Raw genomic sequence first — 10,061 nt, 5'->3', positions numbered from 1 at the left:
GCTTCATAGTGCTGTGTCTTTATGTAGGACCTGTGCATACAGGGAGGCCCCCAAAATGAGCATCTTTTTATGCACTAACCCTTTGTGCACATCCACGGTCATCTTCTCAGGGTGAATGCTGATAAGTGGGAATTCCTAGTCAAAGGGCAAGCCGTGTTTTAATTTTGGACTTATCCAGTTGAACTGCTTTCCAAAAAGGTTTTATCAATTTACAGCCCCTGAACAGGATATTAGATACTAGTTTCCCACACTCTCGCTAGGAATATTATCCCTGTGCCTTTTCTCATCAACATGCAAAGTTCAAATGCCATGTCATTGTTTTAATTTATCTTTCTTCAATTATGACTGAAGATAATTTTTTTCAGATGTTTCTTGGCCTTTTTTCTGTGTGTGTGTGTGTGTGTGTGTGTGACTCATCGGTTAGTGTCATTTTCCCTTTTAGTTATCAGTGTTCTTTGTCTTAATTACTTCTAAGAATTATCTCTGTTGCGGGGTTTCATAAGCACTGCAAAGATTTTTCTGAATGTCTTTTTTTCTATGTTTTTTGACCTTTCAGATTTTTTTTTTGTCATCAAATCTTTCAGTATTTTAAATGTTCTTTTTTATTTGAGAACATGTAAAATCCACCTAAATTTTCTTCCGATGTTCTTGTTTCATATTTTACATTTAAATCTCTGTTCCATTGAAAACTTGTGGCAGTTTGTGATGTGAGGCATGGCTCCAACATTTTTCAAGACAGTTAGCTAGTTGCCTAACACCATTTACTGAAAAATATTTTCTTTTCCTGCTGATTTGAATTCCACCTTTGTTTTCTACTGTGATTAAGCTCACACTCAGCCAGGTTTCTGTGCTTTCAGTTCTGTTCCTGTTATGCCAGTTGTTTTTGTAATCATATAGGTTTAATTATCATTTCAGAGTGAATTTTAATGATTTGCTGGACAGACGCCTCCTATTATTAAGCCCTTTGAGATTTGTGTCGGCTAGCTGACTGTTTATTGGAGTTACATTTCTGTTATTTTGGTAACAGTGGATTCTTGACAATGTCAGGAAATTGGGGTGCTTTACAGGGTTGAAGTCCCCTTTCATGGTTTTTAGTAGTATTTTATAGTTTGATTTGTATAAATCCTACACGTTTCTCACCCAGGACATTCAAAGATACTTGATGTTTTTGCTAACTATGATTTACTCTTCCCTCCCACAGCCCCCTCCCTAGATCTTCTGCTGTTTTTATCAATTTTATGGGTTGACCATCTTACAGAATTCCTATGTATTTTAATAATTTTCTAGTTGATTCTTTTGAATGCTACTTGGTAGATCATTACTCCACTCAAAAAAAGTGGGCCTAACTTTTACCCTTTTCAATATTTATACCTCTATTTCTTATCTTACAGCATAGTTTCAGGAATTCAGATGCCCCTCTGAGTCCAGGAAAATCTTCTAAATTAAGTTAATTGGGCCAGGAGGCCTTTGGAGAATGGGAGAGAACAGGTTTTGTCTATAGGGGAAAGTTCTTATTCAGTATGGCCAATTCTTCTATTTGGGAAATAGGCTGACCTTTGACAGTCAGATTTTGAAATATGTATGTATTTCTATATATACCAAGATTGGTAGTTTTTTTTAATGTGAAATTTTTAAGTCTTTTAAATGATAAAAATTAATTAAAAATTTTAAATATCAGGCAAGTCAAATATAAAATCTGATGGTTAGGGTCATCCTATATACCACTTGGCTAAAACTTTCAGAGTCTGAGAAGGTTTTGAGTTGGAATGGCAGGTACTCTTGCCTCGTCCCGGTTTAATAAAAATGCCTCCATCATTTGACCAGCTCCCTATTTTGTAGACTCTTAATTTATTATTTTTCATCGTACACCTCTCTCTGTCCAATTTGACAGGAATATTATAGGAAGAGAAAATTTTGAATTCTATTAGCTGAGGTGAGGTCATTTTCTTCTTTTACCTATGAATGTGAAGAATCCATAAATTTTCTAATATTGAGCCATCCTTGCATTTGTGCTTTATTTGAGAAAGCTAGACTTAGTCATATCCATATTTTTTCTTTTAAAAATATGGATGTATTTCATTTGCTGCTTTATTTAAGAGATACAAAAAAAGGGAGTACAATTTTAGGTTCTTTGGGGCAGCAAAACTTATCTATTGCCTCTCTATGCATCACCTCTGTCCCATCTCAGCCATTATCTCATTTCTTGGGTAAATAGTGTGATGGTAGGTTAGAGAGAAGGGAGATATGGAAAGACTTCACCACAGATACCCAGACATGCTGTGGACTGATAGATGACTATTTGGATTTTGTCTGGCTCTGGGAGAAAGGGTAAAGCTAGATTTTTTTCTCAATAAAGCAATCTTGGTTTTTCAGAGGATCTTTGAGGGAAGGAACAGAGATGTCCAGTAGTTTCTGCTCTGGTTGGAAATGTGTTCCTTTTATTTGTAGTTGTACTGTGTAGTTGGCAGTGTTTTCCAGTGTGGGGTGTGGGTGCTGAGATTTCTCCACACCAACAAACAACACTCAGAATCCAGCAGGGTATCTGAGAATTTAGTGCAATTCTGACACTGTCTCCTCAGAGTAGCATCAGATTCCACAGGTTAAGGGCTGTCTCCCAAAACCACCCTTCATTTCAGCTCTTGGTCACCCAGCCAGTTACAGACTGCGGGTTCCCAGGATACCGCCTCAGACTTTAGGTGCCAGTCACAGATTCCAGATTATTATCTGTACTTCTAACCACCAGACTACAAGTCTTGATTCCCAAGGCACCCTCCTCAGATCGGGTTCATTTGCATGCAGAACTCAGGAAATGTACCTACTCACTAGATCACTGATTTATCACAAAGGCTACAAAGGCCAAGAGTGATTAAATCATTGGTCATTGGCAAATGAACCCTTCCCCCTCCCAGGAAATCGGGGGTGGAACTTTCACCCATCCTCTATTCATGCTGGTCTCCCTGGCAACCAAAGGAAGGGACCTCAGGTGTTTTTCAAAAATTGCCTTCACTAATATAACAAGAGATACCTTTATTATTCACAACACTAAAGAAATTCCAAGGAGAGCCGCGAGTCAAGAACCATGGGTGAAGACCAAATATACACAAGAAATACATGTTGGCCACCTGAAGGACCAAGCATGTCTTTCCTATAGATCACAGCATCACCCCTCCAGAGCTATTTGTCTTCAATGTGCTAAAGAGTTGGAACTTTCTTGCACTGTGACAAACTGCCCTTGTCCCAGGCAAGGGTGGCTTCTGTCTTTGCTTTACAGGACCCTCCTCTCTCCCATGCTCACACTCCTCCCCAGCCAGTGAGGAGACTGTAACTGCATGGTCAAGCAGATGGGCTCTGCAGGAAGGGTGCAGCCCATCTGGGTTGGAAATGCTGGGGTGATGGGTGCCCCTGACTTTTAGAATAGTCTGGGTTCTAAATACCCAGGGCCCCAAAGTTCCCTACCTAAATGACTAGCCTGAACCCAAGGTCTGTGCAGCCCACTTTTCTAGGTCCATTCCGCTAAGGTGAGCCCCCCTCCGGGTGTTTGCACTCCTGTGGCTGAGAAGTGTGGACAAAGCCTAGGCAACGTGGACTGGAGCATCCACAATAGTCTCACAAAGACCATTATGATGTAGGACCCAGGCAGGGGCTGTACAAAAGGGCATTCAACTGTCCTTATATAGCCCAACAATATCTTAGGATGCCAAAGAGTCTGGGAAAATTCTACATTCAGTCTTGGCTTCCCAGGTAGTTATGAAAGTATATTCATCTAGGTCGAAGAAGGAATATTTTTGAACAGTTAGTTCATTTAATGCTTTTAAACCCTTTAGGGATGTGGTATATGGGCCTCCCTTCAAACTCTTGCGCCAGGGTCCACCCACAATTGCTTGGCAACCACCTACTGCTGAATCTACCCTCCAGGTGACCAGGAGGTCCCTGGGGAGGCCCACAATAGGAAGCAATGCTGTGATTTTTATACCTGTGTCCCAGGTGGTAAGTACAGCCCTATATCCCCTTCCTTTGTCAAATGACTGAAATGACCAGAGAAACAGAAAAATATTTGCATCCCTAGCTGTATTAGTCTCCTAGAGCTGCTATAACAAAGTACCCCAAATTGGGTGGCTAAAAACAACAGATGAATATTCTCTCAGAGCTCTTTGGCCAGAAGGCCAAAGTCAAGATGTCAGCAGGGCTGTGTTCCCTCCAAACACTCTAGGGAAGGAAGAACCTTCCTTAGGCCTCCAGCTGCTAGCGGCTCTCTCAGAACTCCTTGACCTGTACTGTGTGGCTGCCATCTTGGCCTCCTTCCTTCTGTGGGTACTCTCCTTTCAGAAGGACACCCATCATTGAATTCCGGGTCCACCTGAATGTACTGTGACCTCCTCTTAATAATTATAGCCACAAAGACCCTATTTCCAAATAAGGTCACACACCTAAGATTCTGGGTGGATGTGGAACTGTTCAGCCTAGTATTCTAAGTAAGCTTGCTTCCTCTCTGGCTGTCCAGCTCAGTATTTGGCTCTCAGCTTTGGGTTAGCTTTGCAAATTAATGGGACACTTTCATCCTTTTCATATCCTCGGGAACCAGCTAAATCATATGTAAATTATCTCTTGCCTTAAGCTTTTTACCCATCTCCTCCCGCCCCTTCCCTAATCCTCATCAAAGTGGTGGAAAGTTCTTTATCAGTTTCGTCCATGATTTTTCCTGTAGTTGGATTTTTCTCTCTCGTCTTGGGTGAATCATATTGTCTTATTTTGGTTGATATGTTATTAGCATAAATTTAAGCACAGTATGCTCTTCACTTTAATCTTCTGTGTCTTTTTTTCTAGCCCCTTTTAAATTCTAGTGCTATTTACTTGTATTTTCTTTTCTTCCTTGTGTAATCCTGCCAGAGTTCTGGTTCTTTTATTGCTCTTTTCAAAGAGTAGGTCCTTTGATTTATCTTATTAATGCTATTGTTTTTGTGTTTTCTAATTTACTTAGGGCTGCTTTTATCTTTCATTCTTTCTTCCTACCATCCTTAGATTTATTTTATTAGTTCTTATCCATTTTTTTTTTAGTTCAGTGCCTTTTAAAAAAATATTATTTAATAACAGAACCATTTCAGCTTTGTCTTTTCTCTAGTGCATACCAGAGAGATAAAGTCACTGAGAGATCATTATAGTAGGAGAGAGGGTCTGGCACTAGAAAAGATCAAACCCTCAGTCCTGAGATGGAGAGCTGGTTCTGTGCCCAAACACCAGTTGTTTGCACAACACCATTCACTGCACTGTCTCTTCTCGTCTGTTGTGGCCTACGGAGTGTTAACTAGTGAAGCAGTTAACTTGCTGTGGACTGAATGTCTGCGTCTCCTCACAGTTCAGAGTTTGAAACCCAACCCCCAAGTTGGTGTTAGGAGATGGGTTCTTCCAGAGAGAGTGGGTCATGAGGGTACAGTCCTCATGTATGGGTTTAGTGCCCATAAAAGACAGACCCCAGAAAGATCCTTTGCAGCATGTGCCAACCCAACCAGAATATGGCGGTCAATGAGTCGGGAAGTGGGTCCTCACAGACACCCAGTCTATCAGCACCCTGACCTCAGACTTCCAGCCTGCAAAACTGTGAGCAATAAATTTCAGTTGTTTATAAGCCTCCCGGTCTATCATATCCTGTTATAGTATCATAGCAAGACACTAGAGAAGTACTGGACTCCATCTGAACTTTCCAGCTGTGATACTGAAACTGTCGGTCCTTCCAACTCTTTCCCACTATGCTTCAAGGTCTTTCTGAATCAGTTTTCTCTTATCAGGGGTGTGCTGGAGCCTAAGTGGTCATTGCATGGCGTTGCAACAACCAGCCTGACAATGCTATGTCCACACATGACAGTGGCTGCAGATAGTGGGCGTGTTTCCTACACCCCAGTACCAGTCTCTTCCTCTCCCCAACCTCAGCCTTAGCAGTCTCTCCTCAACTCCTGGCGCTGGAAAGCCTTAAGAAAGGTCTCACTGGGCCTCCCGGTGGCGCAGCAGTTGAGTGCTGGGTTGTGAAGCTGCCCGCAGCCTCTGCAGCACCGGTTCGATCCCCGGCTGCTCCCCGGCCACCCACATGGCGCACAGACCTCTTCTGCCGCCCTCTGCTCCCCTCAGCAGTGTACTTCAGTCCTTCTGCCTGCTCTGCTCCCCGCTCTGGCTCTGGTGAATTCTCTCACCCTCCCGCGCTTCTGACTGTACCCAGTGCTTGTATAAATAAATAAATAAATAAACAAATCTTTAAAAAAAAAAAAAAAGTTCTCACTAAGGAGCATTCAGATATAGACAAAAGGGAATCTGTGAGAAGAACTGATTGACCAGGTCAAGTTGACCTGAAATTTTTGAAAAGAGTTGTCATCAAGGCATTCTGGAACCTCAGTAGAGGCCCACAGTGGACTGGGTCTAGGATACCCAACCCAGATCCAATATTTGGAAATGGACAAATGGAGTCTCTGCCAAGTCCCAATTGCCGTACCTCCTTCCTCACCAAAAGCAGATTTCACTCCCAATCAATTCACTGTAGTCTCAAGTCAAAGGGAGTCTTTGTTAAATGATGCTAAAATGGCAAATATGGTGGCTCCCACCTATTGGAAGTGTGGTTTCATTTTCCATGGTTTCATTTACCTGACACTGAAAAATATTATATAGAATAAGATATTTAGAGAGAGAGAGATCTTAGTGATACAATTTTATTTCATTATTTTGCTATAATTTTCCATTTTATTGTTAGTCATTATCATTAATCTCTTACTGTACCTAATTTATACTTTAAATTTTGTCATGGTTATATCAAGATAGACAAAAAAATAGTGTATATAGAGCTTGGCAGTACCTGCAGTTGCAGGCATCCATTGGGGGTTTTGAAACAGATCTATTTTGGACAAGTGGGGGACCACTGTAATAACAGACATGTACTAAGCTCTTGCTATATGCCAGCTATGGTCCTTAGTTGGTGCCAGGAGAAGGGTGGCTGTGGGGTCTGGGTACCATGTGTTGGGCACAGTGCCATGGTCAGGAGTACAGGCGCCAGGATCTGACCTGGTCGGAATCCCGCTCTATCGACTGGCTACAAAACCCCGTGCAAAGTGCTCCCCCAACCCAGGGCTCGCCTGTGCGAACAGGAGAAATAAGAGGGCTCATTTGACAGGGTTGCTGTGATTGAATCATGCTGCCTCCACAGTCTCAGCAGTCAAATTAATAATGCCAGTAACGTCACAGTCATCATCAATATATCCAGGTAAATAGAAATAGGACATTCCCCAGACTGGTGCCCAGGGACTGACTGGCCTTTGAATCATGCTCTTCATGGAAGTCAGCCCTGGAGAGACTTACCCACCTCTAATCATGCTCTGTTCTGTCAACACTGGCCCAGGGCCATGCGTGGCGAGAGGAGGAAAGGGAAGGGAGTTCAGAAGCTGATGAGTAAGAGACGAGGATAAGAATAGGCCAGTGAGGAACAGGAGAGGCCGTGATGTCCTTGACGGTGGACACAGCCTAGCGCTGTGGATCAGAACACGCTGCTGCCTTGTTCTAGCCCTTGACCCTGAGCAGTCACACACCCCATGCAGGCTTCTGTCTAGAACTCGTGGGGAGAGATCAAGGCAACTCTGTGATCATTATTTTTTTCCTGTTACCTCTTTAAAGTTTCAGTTGGAGGAGGTCATTACCCTGGCATGAGATAAGACCTCAGGCAGGCACCATTACCTTCCTTTTCACTCCATTAAAAACAAACTTCTGGGCTTTCAGAGGCATAAACGAATCTCACTTCCAAAATTAGAATGTGCCATCTGAGAGGTTAATCAATACCACAGACTTTTATTGAAGGTAGGTCTTTCCCCTCCCCTGCACCTACTGCAGTGGGCTGCTTACCTTCGGGGAGAGGGGAATAGAGACTGCCTCTCCCAACGTGCAGTCAGGTAGAGGAGACAGGGTGGGGGAGCAAAGCACCCACGTGAATGTTAGAAGCACAGGACAGTGTGCACCCCCGCGGGACAACGGGCTGAGAGCCCCCAGTTTGGGGCAACTCCACTAGCCCCTTCACACCCCTGGAATCTGGGAAGGCCCCTCAGCCTCTGTCTGGTAAGGGATCATCCTGTGAGCCAATAGCTAAGCTGATGCCTTGGTCAACACACTCACGTGCTCCAAAAAAGGATCCATAAAGAACTTTCATACTCTTTACCAGAACAAACAGGAAAGTTGGTGTCTGCTTCTCAGCCCACGCTCTCCCCCTGACTGCTCAGGAGCGGATTCTTCTCTCCAACTTTCTGTCATCCAACTCTTCCACAGCATAATCTTCCACAGTAGCTAGAAGAAACCGCTCTCACCGGATTGGAGGTGCAGGAACAGGTTAAAAACCCCATCGTGTGTGTGTGTGTGTGTGTGTGTGTGTGTGTGTGTGTGTGTGTTGGGAAGTGGAAAACAGCATAGCATTTGCACACACATACACACACACACACACGTCTTCATGAAATCCTCTCTTAATACCTATAGATTCTTTCATATCTTCTTTGTGGGTTAGGGACTCGTAAAAGCAGAGGGATTCTTTGTGACACTCATGCTAAGGTGGCTGTGAAAATCTACATCTTGGTCTGGTAAGTTGATTTGCAATTTCATTTCGATTCTATCTCAGTGTCTCACCATCATTTCCTGTTTTTTAATTTACATTATTTTTATTGTAATTCATGAAGTTTGGACTTCACATTTATTCTTTTATTCATGTTTGGCCAAATCCATTTTTTATTTTTAAATCACATTTTATTGATTTGTCATTCCCTGACATAACTATATAATTGTGGAAGTGCAACTTCACATGCTGCCCTCACCCTCCACCAGAGCTCCAGCACCATTGCCCCACCACATTACCCCCTCCATCCCTGCTGGTAACCACCATATTCTTCATAGCCAAGGAGATATTTTTGTTATCTTTTGCCAGGTTCATTTTTTATTATTATTTATTTGCTACAAATGAGTAAAACCATCCATCTCTTTTTCTGACTTCTTTCACTTAACATAATCACCTCAAGATCCATCCATTTTGTCCCAAAAGGCACTATTTCATCTTTTTTCATAGCTAAGTAGTATTCCATCTATATCACAATTTCTTTCTTCAGTCATCTTTCAATGGGCATTTTGGTTGATTCCTGTCTTGGCTATTGTTAATAATCCTGCCATAAACATAGGGGTACCTATGTCTTTTCATGGGTAAATGATAAATTCTGTTAAGCATTTTTTTCATATGCCTGTAGGCAAATTATATGTCTATGTCTTTGGAGAAGTATCTACCTAGATCATTTTTTGATTGGTTTGTTTTGTTGTTGTGTGAGTTCCTTATACATTTTGTATATTAGCCCCTAACTGTGATGTGCAAATATCTCTTCCCAGGCTATAGGTTGCATTTTTGTTTTTGTGGTGCTTTCAATTGCTGGGCAAGTTTTGGTATTTGATATAGTCCCATCTGTTTATATTTTGCTTTTGTTTCCCTTGCAATGCAGTTGCATCTCTGTAATTCCTGACTGTAATTAATCTCTATAATTCATAACAAGAGTGGTGTATCACTTATCTTTTATGTATTTTATGGATTTGGGTCTCATATCCAAGTATTTTATTTTGAATTAATTTTTGTATACAGAATTCAAAATGATCTAGTTTCCTTTTTTTTGCATATGGCAGCTAAGTTTCATGATACCATACCAAAGGCTTTCCTCTCTCCACTGGCTCCTTTATGGATTAATTGTCTGTATTTGTATGGGTTTATTTCTGAGCTGGGTTCTCTATTCTATTCCATTGGTCTGTGTTTCTGTTTTTGTTCCAATGCCATACTGTTTTGATTATTATCACTTTGTAGCATACTTTGAAATCAGGAAGCATGATACCTCCAGTTTTCTTCTTTTGGAAATCTTCATAGTATTGTTTGTTCTATTTTTTTTTAGATATATATTTTTAAAGATTTATTTATTTTGTAGAAGAACTGCAGTGTAGGCGAGAGGTGTGGAAGGTAAGAGGATTCACCAGAGATAGCATGGGGAGCAGGACAGGTGGTTCTACTGAAATACACTGCT

General features: G+C 41.8%; 1 protein-coding gene across 1 annotated transcript in view; it reads left to right on the top strand.

Annotated features, from left to right (window-relative positions):
* Positions 1-3,666: 3,666 nt before the first annotated feature.
* Positions 3,667-10,061, top strand: part of MRTFB (myocardin related transcription factor B) — a 224,701-nt gene continuing 218,306 nt past the window's right edge. The window contains exons 1-2 of the mRNA XM_054693827.1: positions 3,667-3,741; positions 3,825-3,987. The gene's annotated coding sequence lies outside the window, so the exon portion shown is untranslated. The remainder of the gene's footprint in view (positions 3,742-3,824; positions 3,988-10,061) is intronic.

Source organism: Talpa occidentalis, unplaced genomic scaffold (assembly GCF_014898055.3).
Source record: "Talpa occidentalis isolate TD23 unplaced genomic scaffold, MPIMG_talOcc4v2.1 talOcc4.12, whole genome shotgun sequence".
Classification (NCBI taxonomy): Eukaryota; Metazoa; Chordata; class Mammalia; order Eulipotyphla; family Talpidae; genus Talpa; species Talpa occidentalis.
Note: the sequence above shows the minus strand (reverse complement) of the source record. Positions and strands in the feature narration are given on the sequence as shown.